The 24,007-nt window shown below is 55.9% G+C and overlaps 1 protein-coding gene across 14 annotated transcripts in view; it reads right to left on the bottom strand.

The window, feature by feature from the left end:
• RUSC2 (RUN and SH3 domain containing 2) overlaps positions 1-24,007 on the bottom strand; it is an 86,738-nt gene that overhangs the window by 61,721 nt on the left and 1,010 nt on the right. For 4 of the 14 annotated variants that reach the window (XM_030566432.1, XM_030566445.1, XM_030566446.1 and 1 more), the window contains exons 2-5: positions 17,802-17,878; positions 8,517-9,774; positions 6,540-6,645; positions 5,477-5,715 (exon numbers count right to left, since the gene is read on the bottom strand). The gene's annotated coding sequence lies outside the window, so the exon portion shown is untranslated. Of the gene's footprint in view, positions 1-5,476; positions 5,716-6,369; positions 6,511-6,539; positions 6,646-8,516; positions 9,775-17,801; positions 17,879-24,007 lie in introns of those variants that run through there. The other 10 variants (XM_030566433.1, XM_030566435.1, XM_030566436.1 and 7 more) reach the window with 10 other exon arrangements.

Genomic DNA, 24,007 nt, shown 5'->3' with positions numbered 1-24,007 from the left:
GTCCAGGTCTGGTGCCTACAGTTCAAGGAGGTTGTTGATAAATTGGAGGGAGTCAGAGAAAAGCCATAAGCATGATTAAAAGATGGGAAAACCGCTCTAAGAACGCAATCTATTGACCTCACCAAAGAGAAGGTCATGGGGAGACTTGATCATAATCTACAAGTACCTACACAGGAAACAAAATATTTAATAACGAGCTCTGCAATCAAGCAGCTAAAAGTCTGAACACGATCCAATGGCTGGACGGTGAAGCTGGACAAATTCAGGCTGAAAATAAGGTGTAAATTTTTAGCAGTGGGCATAATTACCCATTGGAACAGTTTACTAAGGGATGTGGTGGATTCTCCAGCTCTGACAACTTTGAAATAAGGATTAGCTGTGTTCTAACAGATCGGCTCTAGGGATTATTTCAGGGCAGGTCTCTGACCTGTGCTATGCAGGAGGTCAGACCAGATGATCACAATGGTCGCTTCTGGCTCTGGAACCTATGACTCTGTGCATCTATTCTAATACACAAATCCGCCAGCTGGCTCTGGATGAATCAGCAGGGAGGCCACGTGACCAGAGGTCACTGGAGTCGACCCCCTTCCCAGCACTGCCTCGGGGAAAGAGCTGAGTGACTGGCCCCGGACTATGGAAGGAACATTTGTACACAGGCTCCAGAGCAGATCACTTCCTTCTCAGCCACCACCCAGCTGCCCATAGCGGAAACAGGAACCCCCCAAGACATGTCAGTGCCCTCAGGCCAGTCTGACCATCAGAGGTTGCCTGGGAGGTGCACTACAGCAAACGGTTTCTCTGCCGGGGGGACAGGACAGGCAATGGCGGGTCGAGGCATTGAAAATTCTATTCCAGTCTAAAGCACAGGAAGTCTTGTTCTCCCACCCCCGGGCCCTTCAGAGGTTCTCTGCTACCCCCGGCCACGTGCACACAACGAATCAGCCAGATGCAGCACTGCTAGGACCGGTCACCTTTTACTCTGACTTTTATAAGGAGTTTGAGGGGGCACAAAAATGTGTCTCTTCAGCTAAGGAGTCGCCAACCTGCAAAACCTTGAGAAACTCAGTGAGCGAACAAGCGACGCTGCTGGGATTTCCTGGACCATCTCCCGGCCAGGCACTCATCAGTCCCATCCCCAGGGCTAGGAGTGTTAACAAGGGCACCAGGCAAGATGCAGGTCACTCACACCCATGCAGTAACGTGACCTGCCCAGAGCTGACCAGGCTTCCCATGGTGACGCCTAGCTCCAGGAGGCCGTTTCCGCTACAGAGTAGTGTCAGCACAATCCCAGGCACTCAAAACCCAGGAGTCAGGGCCCCCAAAACATCATGAGATGGTCTTGAAAACCACGGTGGTGAAAGCTAGGAGGATCCTAGTCCAGCGGAAACGAGGCCAAATCACAAAGGATGAATATAAACAAATAAATAATACAAGTACGTAGGGACAAAATTACAGTGGCTATGGCACAAAACGAGATTAAACTCCCTAGAGACAAGAAAATGTTCTACAAATGCATTAGAAGAATGAGGAAGCCCAAGGATGGGGTGGAAACCAAAACAGAAAATGTGGAAATGGCAGACATGCTAAATGACTTTTTTGTTTCAGTTTTCACCAAAAAGGTTAGTAGCGGTTGCACATCTAACAGTGAAAGCCAGTGAAAATGAGGTAGCATCAGAGGCTAAAATAGGGAAAGAACAAGTAAAAAGTTACATAGAAAACTTAGATGTCTTCAAGTCACCAGGGCCTGATGAAATGCATCTTAGAATACTCAAGGAGCTGACTGAAGAGATATCTGAGCCATCTGCAATTAAAATCTTCGAGAAGTCATGGAAGATGGGAGGGATTCCAGAGGACTGAAAAAGGGCAAATCTAGTGCCCATCTATAAAAAGGGAAAAAAGGACAGATCAAGGAACTACAGACCCGTCAACTTAACTTCTATACCCAGAAAAATAATGGAGCAAATAATTAAGCAATCAATTTGCAAATACCTAGAAGATAACAAGGTGCTACAGCAGCATGGATTTGTCAAGAACAAATCGTCTCAAACCAACCTGATAGCTTTCCATGACAAGATAACAAGCCTTGTGGATGGGAGGAAGTGGCAGACATGGTATATCTTGACTTTAGTAAGGCTTTGATACTGTCTTGCGTGACCTCATAAAAAAACTAGGGAAATGCAACCTAGATGGAGCTACTATAAGATGGATGCAGAACTGGTTGGAAAATCGTTCCCAGAGAGCAGTTATCAGTGGCTCACAGTCATGCTGGAAGGACATAACAAGTGGGGTCCCGCAGGGATCGGTTCTGGGTCAGGTTCTGTTCAATATTTTCATCAATGGCTTAGAGAGTACACTTATAAAGTTTGTGGATGATATCAAGTTGGGAGGGGTTGCAAGTGCTTTGGAGGACAGGATTAAAATTCAAAATGATCTAGACAAACTAGAGAAATGGTCTGCAGTAAACAGGAGCCTAATAGAGCTCCCTCTAGCTTTAACTACACCACACCACCTCCCTTTCAGGGGACCTCCCACCAGAGAGATTCCCAGGTCCACAGGCTCGTGTCTGCTAACAGCCGCGGTGCTCCCGGCAGAGCGAGAACGTTGCCTTATGCAGTGCCCAGTGGTGAGAATGGCAGAGAAAGGAGAGCCCTTCTGAGGGGAAGAGACCCCCTGTGCTGGACGTCAGCAGTGGCTAGGCCAGCAGATGCAGGGCTTAAAGGCTGGGAAAGGCTATCCTGCCTCCCAGCCACACCCCAGCACAATCAGATGCAAAGAGATTTTAAATTTCCGTGACGGACTTTCGCCTCAGTTCCTTTACAAACCTTAGCGAAGCTTCACAGCCGGCTGGGGAAGCAGGTGAGGGACATGTAAGGAACAGAACACCCAACCCAACCTGAAATGCAGCCACCTTTAGGGTGGAGCACTGCATTTGTTTCACAACGCACAGCAACAAAGCCACTCAGTTCAGGCCAGGAAGTGAATACTGTAGCCAGCTGAAACCGCAGAGGAAATGAATGGAACAGCCCATGTTGGAAACATCCAGGACGTCGGGGTTCACACTCCAACTCAGGCAAAACCTGCCCTAGGGTCTTTAATCACAATACCAGGAAAGCAGAATGCCAACCAAATGCACAACAGTAGGGGCTGAGGGCAAGGGAGGGCCAAGCAGGGTGACTAAGGAGGGGAGGAGAGGCGGGAGCCAGGCACAGGGGTGGGTCTGGTGCTCTCTCTCAGAACAAGGCTGGGCAGAACTCTTTGCAGGATCTTTCATGTGGCCCTGGCTGAGGGACATTTAGAGTTATAAACATTGATGCATTTAGGACTGCAGCTCCCTGGGGTGTGTGTTATTCAGTGCCCCTGCAGCACACATGGGGAAATGGCACCAGTGAGTCCAGGGCTTTTAGAGCCATTTCTCGCCCTGTTAGCGCCATCCTTCCATTTCATAGCGACTCCAGTAACAAGCCCTTTCTGAATGGGCCATGTTCCGAGACCACAGCCGAGCCTGCCCCCCCCGCAGCAAAGCCGCCACCCGACCCCAGCATGGCTGCACTGTCACACACAGGCTGCCCCGGGGATCAACCGCTATTGTCTGGGGGGGTCACAATGGAAGTGCTGACGCGCCTCCCGCTGCAGAGTCACATGCAAACACAGGCGCCCAAACTCTGTCCGGTGTGTGCTGACAAGCAGGCCAGGCCTCACCCACACAGGACAATGAGCAGCCACCCTCACCACTAACAAAGCAATGCGGCCAGCAGAGACTACACCTCCCAGCATGCAATGCTCCCCCAGCAGCCCAGCAGCCTCCACACCACAGCATGGAAAAGTCATCCAGAGCCAGGGACCCTGAGCCAGCTGGCAGGGTTCAGTGTTAACCCCTTGCTGTCTGGACCGTGCGTGTCTGTGGCTAGCAAGAGTATCCAGAGCTACAAAGCGACTGCAAAGAAAGTCGTGGTAGGGACCTTAATCCTTCTAAACCTCTCTAACTCTTGGGATCGGGGGAGACCTAACGTGGGCGACGGATTCTCTCAACTCCACTGCTGCAGGTTCTTGCACCTTCCTCGGCAGCAGCGGGAGAAGCCCGGGTCTGATCCTTCCCAGAAACTCCTGTGTCTCCCGTCAGAGCTCAGAAATAAAACCTAGCTTGTTCTGGGCGAGGCCCTTTGCCTCTTGGCAAATACTTCTAGTCCCGCGGGCCAGTGGTGGGCCTGGCGAACCGATGCCATCAACAGCCCCCGTAGGGAGGCTGAGCAGTCAGAGCAGAAAAGCTCCTGAGGTCCCGCCTGCTCCCCCATGCCCAGGGGCCAGGTCTGTTGTCTATGGAATGGTCGCTGGGTTTTGCCCGGTCTGAAGTAACTCCAGCATTCGGGCAGGGCGTGGAGCGTTATTTTTAACACTTGTTCACATAACTCTTGGGAGGCATCCTGGGAAGGGCTAGAACCAAAATAGTATCCTGCGGGCACTATTTATACAGCCTCTGCCTGCAGAGAGCGAGACCCTGCTCCCCATGTCTGGGGGGCTGGGATTGAGCAGCCCCTGCACAATGGTTTGGGGTTTGAAGCTGGCCCTCCAAACAAGTCCCTCGCTGCAGCAGATACAGTCTCCTTGGCCTGCCATGGAGAGCGGGGAGCCCGGGAGAGGCACATGGCAGCTGGGGGCAGGATGGCCGCGGTGATGGAAGGAAGGCAGGCAAGCATGCCCCCATCCCAGGTGGGGCAGGGGAGCGTGCCACCTGCCCGTCGCTTTACGCCCTCCTGGTGCAGAGCGGGGGGCGGATGGGGGGCAGGTTGCTAAATACAAATACTCATTGTGGGAATGCTGTTGTGTTTAAAACACGCCGTGAGCTGCGGGGGAAGATGCCAGCCCTAGAGCCTCCATCCAGGGCCAGCAGCCACCCAAGAACCTCCCTCACGGGGACGTCCTAGAGGAGCTGGGAAAATGGGAACCTTTCACACCCCCTACTAACCGGCCCAGTTCCGTTCCGTACGGTTTTGAGTCATTTCCCTATGGTCAGCTTCAGTGATTACAGAACCCAGCCCTGTAACTTCTCCATAAAACCACTCTCCCCTCACCTGAAACAGGCCATATCCCATTCTTACCCACACTGCCGAATCGGACAGGTAGCGCTGCGGCTGGGGAGGGCTGCGCGGAGGACACGCCCCGCCACCCACATCAACCACTCGTGACACTGAGCAATATGGGGAACGAGACCGATTCTGAATCCCTGCAGAGCTGAGCTGGGCTGGAACAGGGCGCTAGAGAGGAAAGCTCTGTGCCCCATTGCAAGGCAGACACGAAGGACCCTCCCACAGCGCACACATTACAGCCCCCCCGTTCTGGCAGGACTACGTGCACACTGCTGTTCAGAACATGTTCACAAGCGACCCAGGAAACGACACCTCTCACTCCCTGGGTGGGGAGACGGGGCTTCTCTGCCCATACGGAGACCTCCAGCAGTGCAAACAGTTTCAGCGCCTACCTGGCTGGGTGCAGTCCCCGTACCGGCTCCCCAGGCCTTGGTCACGGCTCACTGCAGCTGCGTGCCCAGTGCGTAAGTGATGAGATTCTCACAATGCCTGGCGCATTAGAGCAGCTGGAGAAGACACACTGCTGGGCCAGTGATAATCCACAGGAAAACTAGCTTTTCCCAGCATCGGCTCAGTGATCAGCTGGCTCTGGGCTGTAACCGGGTGTCAGGAAGAGGTTCCGCAGCAGCTGCTGGAATGACAGGGCACTTCTCAGACCAGGATCTGGGCTTAGCTCGGCTCCCCGCTCCCCGTCCTGCAAAGCTAATGTGTTCTCACTGAGCCTGCGAGCAGGCGGAGGCGCGGGCTGCTGGCTGGCAAAGCCAGGCCCAGACTGCTAATGAAGAGCCCAGTGTACGTCCAGAGGCCCTCTCAAAGGGCATGGCAAAAATGCAGCTCGAGTTACAGACTGCAAACACACGCATCACTCCCCGAGATGGGGGGAGGCCGCTCCGTGGGGTACAGTGCCTGGACTCCCATTATCACCTCTGAAGGGAGAAGGGCCCCTGGATACAGCCTCTCCCAGGTGCTCCTATGCCCCCATCCCCAGCAACTGGTGAATATTAAATAACTCAGAGACACTCAAAACTCTCCAGTTGGGACCCACTGAAGATCGAGTTAGACACTCCCCCCTCCAGCCTGCCTGGCCCAATCCACATCATCCCCAGGGCAAAGCTGCACCCAACAGCCCCCCACGTGAACGCAGTGGGTGAGGCTGCTCAGCTCCCTTTCGGCCCGTTCCCTCTTCCTGAGCACAGAGCGTCATAGTCCTGGGCACCGAATCCCCCAGGCCGCCTGCAGCCCCCGCGGCTCCCATCCTTCCAGTCACGCCACGCTACAGCCTGACCTGCTGCGTGTCTGAGCCCACTCCGATCTCAGCACCACCCACATTGAGCTTGCGAATGGCAAAGGAAGACATGAAGGTGCCGCCCTGGAAGCAGGGGTTTGGAGAGGGGGGGTTTCAATTTCATTTTTAGCAGATCAAAATGAAATCTCCAGAACTCCCAAGAGACTCACTCCGGGCAACGATCAGCAGGGCCCAGCCTCACTCCTGAGGTCTGGGGGAGGCGTCACCACTGCAGCCAGCTCCAGGGCCAGGTGGCAGGACTCACCCTGCAATAACCTTCGGACAAGAGAAAGGGGCTGTGCATCGCGCTGGTCTCGCGCTCTTCGGGGATGCCTAGGAGCAGCCAGTTCCCAGGGGACCCCCTGTGGGTCCAGGGCAGGACCATGCTGGGTGCTGCTGTTATACCGAGGCACCCAGAGCCGGAGCCAGCGACCCTGCTGATTACAGGGACAGACAGCAGGGACGCCCAGGGAGACTACAGGGCCCAGCATGCAACATTCCTTCTCAGCGAGAGCAGCCTGGCCACACTGCATGCTGGGGCTTGTAGTCTTCACAGCCTGTCTCCCATTAAACGCTCCCCTCCAGTGCCCACAAACTGCCAATGTGGCCCCAGCCTAAGTCCCAAACTCCTGGGTTGGGCTGGTGGGAGGGCCAACGGTTAGCTCCACCTGCTCGTTCTGTGGGGCGGGGGCAGCTGAGGAAGGGCTCCTCCACGTTCCCACTTTCCCCCTTCTGGGACCCCACTGAGGAGCCCAACACCGCCCTCCTGGTCCCCCGGGAGGGACGCGGCTATCAGAGCAACAGGGGGGCTCCCTACCCCAGGGCCAGCTCCCTAGGCTGCCAGTCCCTGCAGAGAGGGAGGCCAGCGCTCCCCCCAGCCCAGCCGCCCCCAGGCTGGGACAGTCCGTTCCTTTCGCAGCAGTATCCGCACAGCAAAAGCAGAAAGCTTCCCACTGAGATGGGCTGGCTCCAGGGGCAGGCCTGGCTCCCCACTCAGCTGCTGCCAGCCCCCCAGGCTCCATGCACTGACACCCCAGTGTGGTGAGTGGGTTCTGGGCAGGTTCGCCAAGCTGGACCCCTCCCAGCTCAGCCCTGCACGTGGGAGAGTCCAGGCAGGCTCCCCTTCGTGTGACAGGCCCTGGCACAGCTGAGCAAGACACTGCTGAGGCTGCATCTACATTGGGGTTACGTTTACAGTCCCAGCTTCGCTGGGCTCAGACAGGAGCGACCGGCCGCACAGGCAGAAACCAAGGGCTTTAAATGCGTTCTCAAAACAGCCCAGGCTCCAGGCTGCTCTTCGGGAATTTGGCTCCGAGACAGGCCTGGCTCTAGCAGAAACCGAGTTTAAGCAAGGCTAGAAGCCCAGCGTAGGGAGGGGCCCCTGCTCAGTTCCCACGGGGGCCTGTGGCTGTAATGGACGTCTCTCGGATGCAACCAGTGCTGTGCAGGGTTCATAACAGCAGCTAATAACAGCTAGCTTCTTATTCAGGGCTTTTCATCCAGAGATCTCAACGCACTTTGCAAAGCAGAGTAGAGCCATTAAAGGAGGTGGGGACTCTGAGGCACGCACAGGGGAAGTGACTTGCAAGGTCACCCAGTAGGCCAGGGGCAGAGCTGGGAACAGACCCAGTCCAGAGCTTTAGCCACTAGGCCACACTGCCTCCCTTCCCCTCGAGCCCTCCTCACAGACCCTGGAGTGCACAAGAACCCACAGAACCCAAGTGTTACAGCCCATAATACAATGTGACAGGGAAAGTACTTTCACAAGTGCGCTGGAGCGAGGTGCCCCGGGGTGGAGCACACGGCACCAGCCCAAGCACTGCTAACATCGCTTCTCTCACTTTGTGTGGGTGCCTCGCGTTCAAGGTGACCCTTCACTAGATCCCAACACAGGTGACCCCAGCCCTGGATGAGGCATGGCCTGCACAGACCGGGTGTAAAGCTCCTCGCCCCAGGCTACAGCATGCTGACCCTCCAGGGCACAGCGCTCCCCCGGGCGGCTTGGGAACACAATGGTGCCACCGTGCTCCGTCCATGCCTCCATCTCAGCCCATGTCCCACTCCCTGGGTCTTGCCATAAGCTTTGCCTGCTTCTCTCCCTGCCCCATGCCCATAAAATGCCTCTCCCAAACCCTTCTCTCACTAACCTCACTGCAGCAACATCTGCTCCCAGGCTAGGCTGGGGTGGCCCATGAGTCAGCATGGCCTGGAACTGCCCTCATCTTCATTAAGGGGAGACAGCCTATGGAGACTACAGCTCTCAGCATGCAGTGCTCCATCTCCGTCTGAGCCGGGGTGCAGTGTCCACAGGTTGTACTTGCCATTCACAGGGACGGACAGGTGCACTCTGAATCTTTTCAGGTTAGTTTCCACTGCGAGCTCTGCCAGGTGCCTGTGTGAGCCTAGGCAAGTCCCGGCTTGTCCTTGCCTCAGTTTTCCCATCTGTGAAATGGGGATAATGATCCTGACCTACCTCCCAGGGACACAAGGGTAAATTCATGGACAGTTAATATCTGCGCACCTTGTACTGAGTGATGAGTATCCCAGAGAAGCAGATTATCCATGAACACCCTCACTCCCTGCCCAGAGCCCACCTTGTGGGGAAGCACTCACCCTGGGCTCCATCATTGCAGCTGCGCTACTGATGAACACAGCATTTCCCACTGCTCTCCGGTTCCTGAAGCAGCTCCCTCCTGGACACATGCTGGCAGGACTGCGGGCGCTGCCTGGGAATGTCAGCAATGCACAACAACTTCACCCCACCCAGGAGCAGGCTGGGTCAACGGGAATAGCACCATCAAGGAGGTCCCGGTCTCCCAGCCGAGGCGCCCAGCAGCCAGCCGGATTTAGCAGCACCCGACCCGAGGCGCCCAGCAGCCGGCTGGATTTAGCAGCACAGCAGGGCACGCTAAAAAGGCTCCAGCGGATAGTAAACACTGGCCCTGTTTATAAAGAGCACAAAGCTTCCAGAGGATGGGGCACTCGGCAACACCGCAGGGGCGTTAAACTCGTTAGCTGGCCAGACGAGAGACTCAAATCACAGCGTTCAGAGGCCTCGGGATTCTGGTTCGACCCGTTACAGAGACAGGAGCCTATGGCAAAATTCCGGTCGGGATCAGAGTTCACATGAACTGCCCCAACTTTTGGGCTCGCCTCAGTCAAGGGCTCCAGTTGCAAGTTAACACTCCCACCCCATGCCAGCTGTTACCCCCTCCCTGCCTGAGATAGGAAGGGCAGAGCCAAACCCTGCGAGAAACAGGCTCCACCTGCCTCAGCGTCCTCCGCCCAGATGCTACTTTTGTACCTTTCCCGAGGAACAGCCCTCAATGAGTCACAAGGGATCCAGCTGCTGCTCCTCGCAGAGCGCTCCCAGGAGCGGGCAGGCTCCGACTGAGCAGATTAAGCCTGGTTAGTTCAGAGGGGAGAGGAGAGGCAGTAGATCGGGCACTTCTCCATGCCTTATCCCGACACTGGGGTAGATAACAAGAACTGAACGTCCCCAGCTACGTTAGAGAACAGTTAGGTCTGAGCCCTGCTTTGTCAGCATAAGCCAACAGCGATTAAGGGATGGAGCAAAGTAACAGAACGAGATGGTCAGCTGAGCTTGGCGGGGCTGGTTTCCCCAGGCTGGGATACTCGGAGACCCTGGGCGGCGTCCGGCATGGCCAGCTAGTTCCGGCTGCTCCGGCCTCTTCCTTCTGCAGACGGGCCCAGGTTGGCTACTAAAGTGAGACTTTGGGTGTGAGGTCAAGGACGTGCCCCTCTGCAGGACCAAGAGCAAGCCGGGTCACCCGGGCCTCACTGCTGCCTCCCTGCATTCCGATTCTGGGTGTGCATCCTCAGGAACGAGGCTTTGGGGTGTGTCACAGAGTGTCAGGGAGTCAGGGCCCTGCACCCCCGGCTTCCTGCGATTCACCATGACTCTCAGCCAGCCAGTAAAGCGGAAGGTTTATTTAGACGCCAGGAACACAGTCCCAGACAGGTCTTGCAGGCACAGACAACAGGATCCTCCCCAATTAGATCCATCTTGGGGTCCCAGGAGCACCACAGCCCCCTTGGGGGGTCAGAGCCCTGTCTCTCCTTCCCTCCATTCCCCAGCCAGCTCCTGACACTCCCTCTCCCCAGCCTCTTCCCTCAGCCTTTGTTCAGCTTCCTGACCAAAGGTGTCACCTGCCCTCTAAGCCCTTCCTGGGTTCTCACGTTACATGCTCAGGTCTCCTCCCTCCAGCCAGTCTCCCATCCCCCAGTGCAGATCGTCCTCCCAGGCCAACACCCCCCACTCAGCATTCACAGCCCACAGTAAGAACAGGCCCAGTTCCTCACATCTCATTACCCAGACGCAGCACGTGCAGTGAGCACTGGCCGCTGGTTTGCAAAGTGAGCTGGCTGCGGTGAGCAAGACAGTCCCACCCGGTGACAGCTGCGGTCCGACGGTGCTGACATGCTGGTGACTCAGGGTTTAATGAACACCAACATGAGCCCTCGCATCTCTGAATTTTTATTTTAAACGCCCAGGAGTGGGGAGAGAGCTAAGCAGATGCAGGAAGCTTGGTTCCCGGAGGGGGAAGGTGGCCGGGCAGGCAGCAGAAATGGAAGGAGAACTGAGCACCGAGGAGCAGGAGCTGCAGCTATCAGGGCTGACTGGCTGGTGGAGGAGGAGGAAGACAGGCAGGCAGATTTGGGGCAGGAGTCAGGCAGAGCCAGGGCCGCCTGAGAGGCAGACAACCAGCGAGGAAGATCCAAAGCTGTGGCCTGCAGGAAGGGACGCCCACGCCCTGGGCAGGGGGGAGCTGAAGCAGAGGGTCAAGGGGTTATGGTGCCCAATGGCAGCACCGCACCCCGTTACTTCTACAGACCCTAACACACATCGCCTGGGTTAAAGCCTCCATTCGGGGGCACAGACATGCCTGTCAATAACTGGGACCGGCTGAGACGTGTGAGTGGCCCAGAGAACCCACTCCAGGCACCTGAGCACAGGGGGAGCTGGGTTGGGAGTGTCCCATCTCAGACTCCCCGGTGCCCCCTGCCATCATCCCCCTCTCTCCCACAGAGAAGCAGATTTCCCTGGCTCCCCTTCAGGCAGGAAGTTCTGCTCCGGCATTCCCACGACCGGCCGTCAGCTTGGCAGGATGGCAGCGACAGCGAAGGGCGTGCACAACCGTTCCCCTTCCTCTGAAGAGCTGAGACTCCGCAGGGGAAGTGTGGGCATGGGGCAGCCTGATCCGCTGTACTGTCCCGGGCCGGACACAGGCTCCGTCTGGAGCATCGCGCGCTGCTACCTGCCCCCTTCCCCCCACAGAGCAGCCTGATCCGCTGTACTGTCCTGGGCCGGACACAGGCTCCGTCTGGAGCACCACACGCTGCTACCTGCCCCTCTCCCCCCACAGGGCAGCCTGATCCGCTGTACTGTCCCGGGCCGGACACAGGCTCCGTCTGGAGCACCACACGCTGCTACCTGCCCCTCTCCCCCCACAGGGCAGCCTGGCTCGCTGTACTGTCCTGGGCCGGACACAGGCTCCGTCTGGAGCACCACACGCTGCTACCTGCCCCCTTCCCCCCACAGAGCAGCCTGATCCGCTGTACTGTCCCGGGCCGGACACAGGCTCCGTCTGGAGCACCACACGCTGCTACCTGCCCCTCTCCCCCCACAGGGCAGCCTGGCTCGCTGTACTGTCCTGGGCCGGACACAGGCTCCGTCTGGAGCATCGCGCGCTGCTACCTGCCCCCTTCCCCCCACAGAGCAGCCTGATCCGCTGTACTGTCCCGGGCCGGACACAGGCTCCGTCTGGAGCACCACACGCTGCTACCTGCCCCTCTCCCCCCACAGGGCAGCCTGGCTCGCTCTGCTGTCCTGGGCCGGACACAGGCTCCGTCTGGAGCACCACACGCTGCTACCTGCCCCTCTCCCCCCACAGGGCAGCCTGATCCGCTGTACTGTCCTGGGCCGGACACAGGCTCCGTCTGGAGCACCACACGCTGCTACCTGCCCCTCTCCCCCCACAGGGCAGCCTGGCTCTCTGTACTGTCCTGGGCCGGACACAGGCTCCGTCTGGAGCATCACGCGCTGCTACCTGCCCCTCTCCCCCCACAGGTCAGCCTGGCTCGCTCTGCTGTCCTAGGCCGGACACAGGCTCCGTCTGGAGCACCACACGCTGCTACCTGCCCCCTTCCCCCCACAGGGCAGCCTGATCCGCTGTACTGTCCTGGGCCGGACACAGGCTCCGTCTGGAGCACCACACGCTGCTACCTGCCCCCTTCCCCCCACAGAGCAGCCTGGCTCTCTGTACTGTCCTGGGCCAGACACAGGCTCCATCTGGAGCACCGCGCGCTACCTGTCCTCTCCCCCCACAGGGCAGCCTGATCCGCTGTACTGTCCTGGGCCGGACACAGGCTCCGTCTGGAGCATCACGCGCTGCTACCTGCCCCCTTCCCCCCACAGGTCAGCCTGATCCGCTGTACTGTCCTGGGCCGGACACAGGCTCCGTCTGGAGCATCACGCGCTGCTACCTGCCCCCTTCCCCCCACAGGTCAGCCTGATCCGCTGTACTGTCCTGGGCCGGACACAGGCTCCGTCTGGAGCATCACGCGCTGCTACCTGCCCTCTCCCCCCACAGGGCAGCCTGGCTCGCTGTACTGTCCTGGGCCGGACACAGGCTCCGTCTGGAGCACCGCACGCTGCTACCTGGCCTCTCCCCCCACAGGGCAGCCTGGCTCGCTGTACTGTCCTGGGCCGGACACAGGCTCCGTCTGGAGCACCACACGCTGCTACCTGCCCCTCTCCCCCCACAGGGCAGCCTGATCCGCTGTACTGTCCTGGGCCGGACACAGGCTCCGTCTGGAGCACCATGCACTGCTACCTGCCCCTCTCCCCCCACAGGGCAGCCTGATCCGCTGTACTGTCCTGGGCCAGACACAGGCTCTGTCTGGAGCACTGCGCCCTGCTACCTGCCCCTCTCCCCCCACAGGGCAGCCTGATCCACTGTACTGTCCTGGGCCGGACACAGGCTCCGTCTGGAGCACCGCGCCCTGCTACCTGCCCCTCTCCCCCAACAGGGCAGCCTGATCCGCTGTACTGTCGGGCCGGACACAGGCTCCGTCTGGAGCACCATGCACTGCTACCTGCCCCTCTCCCCCCACAGGGCAGCCTGGACTTTACTGTGCCTTCGTTCCCCGCCCCTCTGGCAAAACGGAGGCATAAGCTTCCCTCCTTCTTTGCCCAATACCCCCCGCCGGCTCCAGTGGCTGGCTCTCTGCAGCCTGAGCAGGACAGCAGGTGACTGCCCAATGCAAGAGACTAGGGGGCCCGGGCGAAGCAGCACTAGCACCTGGTGTCAGTCACTTGTTCCAGGTGGCTCAGGACATCCCAGCTCTGAGCTCCAGCTGGCCCAGGGGTGGGACAGGACGTCCTCAGAGTCACTGTACACAAACAGCCAGTACAGCGGGGTCATTTCATTGCCCCTGGGTCGGGGTGCACTGACCTGCCGCTGCCTACAGCCTTCCTCTCCCAGGCTCAGCCAGTGCGCAGAGCTCACTCAGACTGCAGGCAGCAGGGACTGATCTCCCCCAGCCCCCAATGCCAGGCACGCCTGCCAGTCGTCACCACAAGACTCTGCCAGGACCGAAAGGAGCTGATCAGGGCTGACCTTAGGGAAAATGGCGCCCTGGGTCAGGTGAACTTGTATTTTGGTCTCCCTGAGCATGGCGCCGCCCCCCCCACCCGCCTCCGGCTAAGAGCCCTGGCTAGAGAGAAGTCCTTGGATCTCACTGTTCACATGCACACACTGCAGGGCTGGCACCACATGAACACCCGGATTAGTGCACAGCACAGCAGGAGAGCAGGCAGCTTGTGCCCCCCGAGCAGGCGCTCTGCCTTGGGGGTCCTGGGTGGGCTACACTGGCTGAGGCTGAAGAGATCACTAGGGAGCCTGCTGTTGGGAGAATGACAGTCCCCACATGCGGGACGGGAGCTCCCTGGCGCTCCCCCAGGGCACCACACAAGAGGCCACATTCACCCTCCGCAGTGAGCCACAGGGAACAGCTGGCACAGGGGAAGGGCCTGGCAGTCTGTGCAAGAACAGGCACCAGCAGGTCACCAGGAACAGCAGGGGAGATAAGGATGCAGAGCAGCCCCGAGCCAAGCTCCACCATAGCTCACGCTCCAGGGCACGGCTCAGGCGCGGGAGCCATGCCCTCGAATTCTCAGCTGTGACTCCCCGAGACAGGTTAGAATCGGCCAGGGGAGCCCCGGATCACTCCGCCCAGGTGCGGGGAGCAGAGCAGGAGGAAACGGGAATGGGGGGAGATTCTCTGGGTTTCTAGGAAGCGGCTACCAGGAGCAACCCCCCAAGCAGGCCCCATGTGCCAGAGTCGGGGGAAAGAGAAGCAACGCGCACACTCATACTCCCGACTGCACCAGGGCAGACATCACGGGGCTGGGAATGAGTGCGGAGCCCCAGGCTAAAACAGCCAGGCAGCTGCTCACGCTCAAGAAGTGAGTGTTCCGCGGGAAGCTGGTTGCACAAATGAAGCCAGTTTGGAATCCAGCCTTGCTGCACACTTGGGGGGACAGGCTTGGTATTTGGTACAGGCAGGAAACCCTCGTCCAAGCCAAGTTTATAGTGAGACGTCCCATGAGTTCTGCTGGCAAATGTACAAGAGTTGTAAAAGCAGCAAAGAATCCTGTGGCACCTTATAGACTAACAGTCATTTTGGAGCATGAGCTTTCGTGGGTGAATACCCACTTCCTCAGATGCATGTAGTGGAAATTTCCAGGGGCAGGTATATATATGCTAGCAAGCAAGCTAGAGATAACGAGATTAGTTCAATCAGGGAGGATGAGGCCCTGTTCTAGCAGTTGAGGTGTGAAAACCAAGAGAGGAGAAACTGGTTCTGTAGTTGGCAAGCCATTCACAGTCTTTGTTCAATCCTGAGCTGATGGTGTCAAATTTGCAGATGAACTGAAGCTCAGCAGTTTCTCTCTGAAGTCTGGTCCTGAAGTTTTTTTGCTGCAGGATGGCCACCTTAAGGTCTGCTATAGTGTGGCCAGGGAGGTTGAAGTGCTCTCCTACAGGTTTTTGTATATTGCCATTCCTAATGTCTGATTTGTGTCCATTTATCCTTTTCCGTAGAGACTGTCCAGTTTGGCCGATGTACATAGCAGAGGGGCATTGCTGGCACATGATGGCGTATATTACATTGGTGGATGTGCAGGTGAATGAACCAGTGATGGTGCAGCTGATCTGATTAGGTCCTGTGATGGTGTCGCTGGTGTAGATATGTGGGCAGAGTTGGCATCGAGGTTTGTTGCATGGATTGGTTCCTGAGCTAGAGTTATTATGGTGCGGTGTGCAGTTACTGGTGAGAATGTGTTTCAGGTTGGCAGGTTGTCTGTGGGCGAGGACTGGCCTGCCACCCAAGGCCTGTGAAAGTGTGGGATCATTGTCCAGGATGGATTGTAGGTCCCTGATGATGCATTGGAGGGTTTTTAGCTGGGGACTATGTGTGATGGCCAGTGGAGTCCTGTTGGTTTCTTTCTTGGGTTTGTCTTGCAGTAGGAGGCTTCTGGGTACACGTCTGGCTCTGTTGATCTGTTTCCTTATTTCCTCGTGCGGGTATTGTACTTTTGAGAATGCTTGGTGAAGATTTTGTAGGTGTTGGTCTCTGTCTGAGGGGTTAGAGCAGATGCGCTTGTACCTCAGTGCTTGGCTGTAGACAATGAATCGTGTGATGTGTCCGGGATGGAAGCTGGAGGCATGAAGGTAGGCATAGCAGTCGGTAGGTTTTCGATATAGGGTGGTGTTAATGTGACCATCACTTATTTGCACCGTGGTGTCAAGAAACTGTACCTCCCATGTAGATTGGTCCAGGCTGAGGTTGATGGTGGGTTGGAGGCTGTTGAAATCGTGGTGGAATTCTTCCAGAGTCTCCTTCCCAAGGGTCCAGATGATGAAGATGTCATCAATGTAGCGTAGATAGAGAAGGGGCGTGAGTGGATGAGAGCTGAGGAAGCGTTGTTCCAGGTCGGCCATAAAGATATTGGCACATTGTGGGGCCATGTGGGTGCCCATAGCAGTGCCACTGATCTGGAGATATATATTGTCATCAAATTTGAAATAGTTGTGTGTAAGTATAAAGGCACAGAGCTCAGCAGCCAGTTGTGCTGTGGCATCATCAGGGATACTGTTCCTGACAGCTTGTATTCCATCTGTGTGTGGGATGTTTGTGTAGAGAGCCTCTACATCCATGGTGGCTAGGATGGTGTTTTCTGGGAGGTGACCAATGCATTGTAGTTTCCTCAGGAAATCAGTGGTGTCGCGGAGATAGCTGGGAGTGCTGGTGGCATAGGGTCTGTGTAGAGAGTCCATATATCCAGACAGTCCTTCAGTGAGAGTGCCAATGCCCGAGATGATGGGGCGTCCAGGATTTCCGGGGCCTCATCCTCCCTGATTGAACTGACCTCATTATCTCTAGCTTGCTTGCTAGCATATATATACCTGCCCCTGGAAATTTCCACTGCATGCGTCTGAGGAAGTGGGTATTCACCCACAAAAGCTCATGCTCCAAAACGTCTGTTAGTCTATAAGGTGCCACAGGACTCTTTGCTGCTTTTACAGATCCAGACTAACACGGCTACCCCTCTGGTACAAGAGTTGATGCTTCAAACGTCCCAGCCAGCTCCAGATGAGCTAATCCTGGGTGGAGCTACAGGAAGCTCTGAGCCCACAGAACTTCTTTCGAAGGGCCCACAAGTCACCCACCCTCAGAGGCAGTTTGCTAGCAGCCTGAAGGATGTACTTCTCTCCCTTCCAAAGGAGCAGCTGCCTTCATCTTTAGCATGGGGCATGCGCCCTCAGAGACTGCAGTGCCAGCATATGACATAGCCAAGCCATGGGGACGGAGAGAAAACCTGCCTGCCAGGATCTCCTGTACGCAGAGAAGAGGACAGCCAGTGCAAGCGCTACTGCAGAACTCTGCAGCATTTGGGCTGCAGGCTCCATAGCCCAGAGCTCGTCTATCTCTGGGGGATTCAATGTTCCCTCATCCTTAATCCTCCATGATTGGGGGAAGTTACCCCCAAAGCCGGCCGCAGTAGAGATTACGGTCTGTGCCCACACAATGAAATGACACCAGGATAGGGTCTGACCTCCTTGCTTCTGTGAAGTGGATGAACCCTCTTCTCACCACCTCCATGTCTCTCTCCCACCCGAGCAGGGTTTAAAGGCTGCACAGCTCCCTGCCTACACTGTGATAGTCCCAGCAAGCCAGACTGCCTAAAAGGCCAGCGTCTGCGCTTTGCTTTCTCTCCAGGGTTCTGACCCGTGTAATGGCCTGCACTTACCAAGTCACTACCCAGCTCTTTCTAAGCAAGCATATTTATTCTGAAAGTGAAAGCTTCACAGAGAACACATATGACAAAAAATAGAAGAACGTACCTGCATGCTAGAAAGCTAGCCAGAGGTCATCCCAACTCCAGGCTCGGGCTCCTTCAAAACCCACTGGTGGGTGTTCCCTATGATTACAAGTTAATGAGGGCTTCAGATTCAGAACTAGAACCCAGAGTGGGAAGATCAGCCTGTTCCCTTATACAACTCACACCCTTTTGATCCCCAACTTCTCCCTTGGGATTCCCCAGGAAACAACAACTTCGTACAGTGTCTCCAAGCGCCATTCTTGTCTGGCACCTTTTCAACATAGTCCTTTGAATTGCCAGGCTCACATCACATTTCCTGGACACAGGCAATCCTGGCCCACAATAATACAAACACTGCATTTAATACAATGGACCCCAAAGATACTTAAAATTTAATTCAGTAAGATCTTCTGAGGACAGGCAGGCAATTGCCGCAACCATCACAGGCTTGTCAGGTTGTTACCCGCTCAAAATTCTCTGTCACTTGCACACTCTAGGGGCACCCACCTCTACCTAGTTCCTAGGGGCTCAAGGCGTAACCGGTTCATTTAGGCACCACCACCACCTTTCCCAGTCCCTAGGCTCCAGGTGAAAGGCACCGAACTTTACCCAGAGCCCAGAGGAGTAGAGCCTGGAGCCCACAGAGGGTTAAACACCCATTCCCTGTGGACTCAGAACAAACACCCATTCCCTGTGGACTCAGGGCTTAATCTTTTGTGGGTTTCCGGGGTCTTTTACCAGTGAAAGAGCCGCACACAGTAACACCCTACATAACCTCTGTTTATTAACAATCCCCAAACCAGACTGCACACACAGCACACACAGTGCTCCCCACTTCCGATAAGGCAGATGAACTTTCCCTGCTGGCCAGTCAGGATCAGGTCCATTTGGGGTCTCCAGTCTCTGCCCGGTGCCATTGGCGGAGAGCTGAGGTCTGGCAGCTCTGATTTTGGGTTGTGTCCTGGAGTTGGTTCCCAAAGAACTTCCTTTGGACCCCAGTGTATATAGTGACATTTGAGTCAGTTCTAGCTGCACCTTAACCAATCATTGTACTAAAATGTTACTAACCCATCCTAACATAGCGGAACAAAATTCTCTAACCAATCCTACGGTCACCAAGTATGGGGAGTCAGGACCCTGCAGCCCTCTTCCTGGGACTCACAGTGACTCTCAGCCAGCCAGTGAAACAGAAGGTTTATTGGACAATAGGAACACAGGTTACAGCAGAGCTTGGAGGCACAACCAGGACCCCTCAATCAAGTCCTTCTGGGGGTTCAGGGAGCTTAGATCCCAGTTTGGGATTCCCTGCATTCACCCATCCAGCCCAAAACCGAAACTGAAAAACCCTTTCCAGCCGTCCCCTTCCTTTGTCCAGCTTCCTGGGCAAAGGTGTTGACTCCCCCTCCTGCCTCCCTGGCTCAGGTTACAGGCTTGGGTCCTGTCCATCACCTAAAATCACCCCCTACTCTCCCATCCCCGATGCAGATAGTCCCTGCTGCATCACACCTACCCCACCACCTTCATTCATTTACACCCAGCAACATTAATTATGTAACAATCAATCAAAGAACCAGACAGAGACCAGACAGGTAAACAATAAGGAACTGGGGACCATAATGACAAAACAATAAAGAAACGAGGGTTTCACAACCACAACCATTGAGAAGTGATTTCTTGCCAGACAGATACTATCAGACTAAGTTTTCTTTAACCATCTTAAGATGTGTTCCTTTAGCTCAGCGGTCCCCAGCCTTTTAGTCTGCCGGGCACCAGATGAAGGACCACTGTGGCGGTGGAGCACCCGCCGAAATGTCGCCGAATTTCGGCAGCATTTCGGTGGCGACGCCTTTGGATGACACCGCTTGCCGTCGACAAGCGGCGTCACCGAGAGGCGTCGCCGCTGAAATTCGGGGGTGACGCCTCTCGATGACATCACTTGTTGGCGACAAGTATCATCGTCAAGTGGCGTCCCCACCGAAATGCCACTGAAATTCGGCGGCATTTTGGCGGGTGCTCTCCCGGGGGCCAGGACACGGGCGCATTAAGATGCTCCCGCGGGCGTCATGGGTGCCATTAGGTTGAGGTCACCTTCTTAGCAGCAGATATGACTTCCTGCTTCTCTGCTAATGGCTGCTACTCTCCTCATATGGCTACAGGAAAAGGCCTCAGTTTTACACGGTCGGCATCCGCCATCTTCACCTGTCTGAGGCAGCACTAAGGTCTGCCCATTTTTCTTCTGTGATGCAATCCATCCATTGCTTCCTCAGCTTTCCTCTCGGGTCTCTTTCCTCCACTCTCCCCCACCATGCTGTCTTCACCAGGTCCCCTTCATTCCTTCTCAGCACAGGTGGAAGCCAGAGAAGTCAGGCTTCCTGGATTTTGTCAGCCACGCTCTGGCCTTTGACAGTGTCTGAACGCTTTCATTTCGGATCTCTCCTCTCTCTGTAACTCCTCTTATGACACAAGGACACCTCATCTCAAACACCTGCAGGCGTTGACCCTGCTGTCTCTATCACCCACGCTTCTGCACCATACTGCACAGCAGGGCGCACCATTGTCCTATACTGTGGTTTTCAACCTTTTTTCATTTGCGAGCCTCTGAAACATTTCGAATGGAGGTGCAGACCCCTTTGGAAATCTTAGACAGTCTGTGGACCCCAGGTTGAAACCCCCTGTTGTATGGTAACAACCACCTCTCGTGAGCCCCTCAGATATGGTCTGGAGACCCCCAGGAGTCCATGGAGCACAGGCTGAAAACCATGGTTCCAGTCAGTTGGGCGCTGTCTCATTGGCATACACTTGTCATAACCAACCAGTGAGATGTTATTCCACTCCCCAGCCTGGACTGCATCTCAGGGCAAAGCCTGCTGTCTCCATAGCTTGGCCACCAAGGTACCTGAACTGGTCGGGCTGGTTTACTCTCACCAATAAGGCCAATTGCCCTGTGGCAGCTCTACTGACCCACAGGCCCCGCCTCAGTCAGGCCCATTTGCTCCACGTCAACTTAGCTGCTCATCCCGCTGGTTTACTGTTTCCTCTCGCTCTTTTGAGGATGCCCTTATTGCCTGTCATTTGCATAGAGCAGCTGCTCATCTTTCCCCACTGGGCTCGTCCTGCTGACACAGCCCGTCGATATGAGAAACAGCAGCAGATTGAGGGCTGACCCCAGTGCGTCCAACTTTCACTCCAAAGAGCCTTGTCATTCCAGAAGGCTGGGATCTTTACAGGTCATTCATCAGTTACTGGACCCTGAGACGCGCCATATTTCCTAAGCATCTTCCATCCGCTTTAGCGGTTGCCTTTTCTAGGTCTATGAAAGCCCAGAAGCTATCCTGCCAGTGCCGTGGGTGCTTCTCTATCCCTTGGCAAATTACAAAACTGGCCTATGCTGTTCTTCGTCCTTTCCTAAACCTGACCTGCTCGTGCTCAAAGTGGCGTCCCGCCTCCCAATCGGAGCATCCCAGATGTGTGCCAGTATCAATCTTATCCACCAACAGCTTTATCTCTCAGCAGTTTCCACATTCATGGTGCTCCCCTTCTTGCTTATGGGGACCAGGAAAGACTTCACCAGCCTTCAGGAATCCTTGTCTCACCACAGTTAGAACCCCTCTGCTCAGCACGTCCACCTGCAGTTCATGCAACGAGGAGCAGTAAGGCAGTGGGACCTGGACAGCACGTCTCACCTCCTCCTCTGCTACGTTGGGCTCAGGTGCACTTAGGGACTGCACATTGGCAGCCCCACCAGGAAGGGATTTGCCTCATGTAAGAGCCTCTCAAAGTATTGTTTCTCCCTCTCCATCACTTGTTCTGGGGTTACGAGCAGTCTCCCTGGTTATCACCTCCACGTGGTGCTACACGCCCATCCGCCTTTCCTTTCCAGCTCATTTCTGCCAAGCTCTAGAGCTCTTTGCCAGCTAACAGTGAATCATGCACGCAATTCGTCTGGGGCGATGGCTTTGGCCTTCCTCACTGCCTGCCTGGCAGGGTGCTTTGCTTCTTTTCATCTACACTCAGGGGATTCACTTCTTTTTCTTTACGCGCTCTTTTCTTGTTTCAGATCACCACCTGCACTCTGTCGGTCCACCACATCTCGAACAAGTGCCTAAAATCCAGCTCCTCACCCCAGATCTTGAATGGCAATGGACTGGCAGAGGTACTGAGCACTGGCAAGTGGGGTTAGTGGGGAGGGCATTGCACTGCCATTCAAAAGACCTGGGTTCAATTCCTGGCACAACCGCAGATTCCGTGTGTGACCCTAGACAAGTCAATCTTCCCTGGCCCCCTTCCTCGTCCGCACAATGGGTGACAGCATTGCCTGCTGTACAGAAATGTTAGAGGACAAGCACATTAGCAACTGGGAGGTGCCCAGAAGTCACAGTGATGGGAGCCACATAAATTCCTAGATAGAGCCACAGATCCCACTGAAGGCAATGGGAGCTGGGGTTGCTCAGCACAGCTGAAAACCAGGCCACTTGCACATACGTGCTGGGTGTGGGAGCTCCCAGGCTGGCACCCAGGACTGGAAGAATTGGCTTTTGCTTGAGCGGCACTTATCAGATCAAATAATGCTTGTTCATGGTGTTATATAACAGACCAGCGCTAAGGGTGTGCAACATCTCACACAGCAAGTCTGTGCACCGCCTGGCAGCACAAGCTTCAGTGGGCTGGCAGCAGAGAGAACCCAGGAGCGATTCCTCCTCCAGGCCAGGCTGGCCAGAGACAGACCCCGCGCAGGCGAACAGCATGGGGAAGAGAAGGGCCGACAGGGGCATGTCATGCTTTCCAAATTAAGAACAAGTCTGGCCAGGATCCAGTTTCCAGCTGCATCCCACAGGGTGAGAGGCCAGATCCATTTATAGCCAAAGTCTAAGACTTTGGCGGGGGGGGCTTGGCTTTGCACAGGAAGGCAGGGAGCTGACAGCTCAGCACAGCCAGGGGCTCCACCCAGCACAACAGGCAGACAGGGGGTTATCAAGCAGGGGGTGATGGCACGCAGGCTGCTGAACTGCAGAATGAGGCTGAGAGAAATGGTCTTTATAGGTTGTAATTTGCCCTGAAACAGAGACTCGCAGCCTGACTCACTGCACTCCGGATGAGTGCTGTTCAAAGCCAGAAGCACGGTGCTGCTGATCAAGCTGTAGGTTGCATCTGAAGAAGTGGGTTTTTACCCACGAAAGCTGCTGCCCAAATAAATCTGTTAGTCTTTAAGGTGCCACCGAACTCCCCATTGTTTCTGTGGATACAGACTGACACGGCTGCCCCCTGATACCATAGGCATGAGGGTTTCACACCTATAGGCAGTCTCCAAAACAGAGCCAGCTAAAGACGTACATGTTCTGGGCACAGCCCCTTACTCTCACAAAGATCCCAGGGCACCTTACGCCCTCTGCATGGCCGCCCTCGGAGGAAGCTCTGCGACGGAGAGCGCAGGCTGGGCGAGAATCCCATCGCCTGGGACAGTCACCATGCGACAACGCTGAACATGCTGCAGCGACAGTCTGCAGTGGCCCCTGCAGGGAAGAGCCAATCTCAACAGGCCAAATGGATCCCTGACATAACACCGCGGGCTGGCGACTGGAGCGACACCATCTCTCCCTGATGGGTCTCAGCGCACTGCAGTGCTCCCACCGGAAGAAGAAAAGCGTTTCCAGCCAATGCTCAGACACTGCGGGAACTAGGGGCCCTCACCAGATACCAAAATCCAGGCGGGGGGGGGGGTGTGTAAAGCACTTACATCTGTGCACTCTGGGTAAGCTCACCAGGCAGGCTCAGAGCCGGGAGCTACACGGCTGGGTCTGTAGCTTTGTTTTGCCTTGTGAGACTCAGTGTTAGGAGCCCTCCCCACCTCTGCTGGAAAGGGCCCTCCCAGGCCCAGAGAGGAGGCTGGATTGTGGGGTGGGGCCAGGATGGAACAAACTGTGGGCCCAGCAATTTAAGATAGTTCCTCTGGAACCTGGAGCCTGGCTGACTTATGATGTGTTGGGGAGGGGAGAGATTTTAATTTATTTTTCAACCTCCACTGCCTGTGTCTTTTTCCTCTGATCCTGGCATTTCTCTGTGTCAGCTGATGGGCAGGAGAGGCTAACAGGGCACCTTGGCTGCTAGCACAGGACCTGACAATCCAGCTCTCAGGCACCATCCAGATTTGCATATTCACTGAAGAGTTATTGAGAAATAACCATGTGGTAATTATGCAAATCACTCACCAGCCACCCAGGGGCCAGGGCC

This window comes from Gopherus evgoodei, chromosome 6 (genome assembly GCF_007399415.2).
Source record: "Gopherus evgoodei ecotype Sinaloan lineage chromosome 6, rGopEvg1_v1.p, whole genome shotgun sequence".
Lineage (NCBI taxonomy): Eukaryota > Metazoa > Chordata > Testudines > Testudinidae > Gopherus > Gopherus evgoodei.
This window is presented reverse-complemented; position numbering and strand designations above follow the sequence as displayed.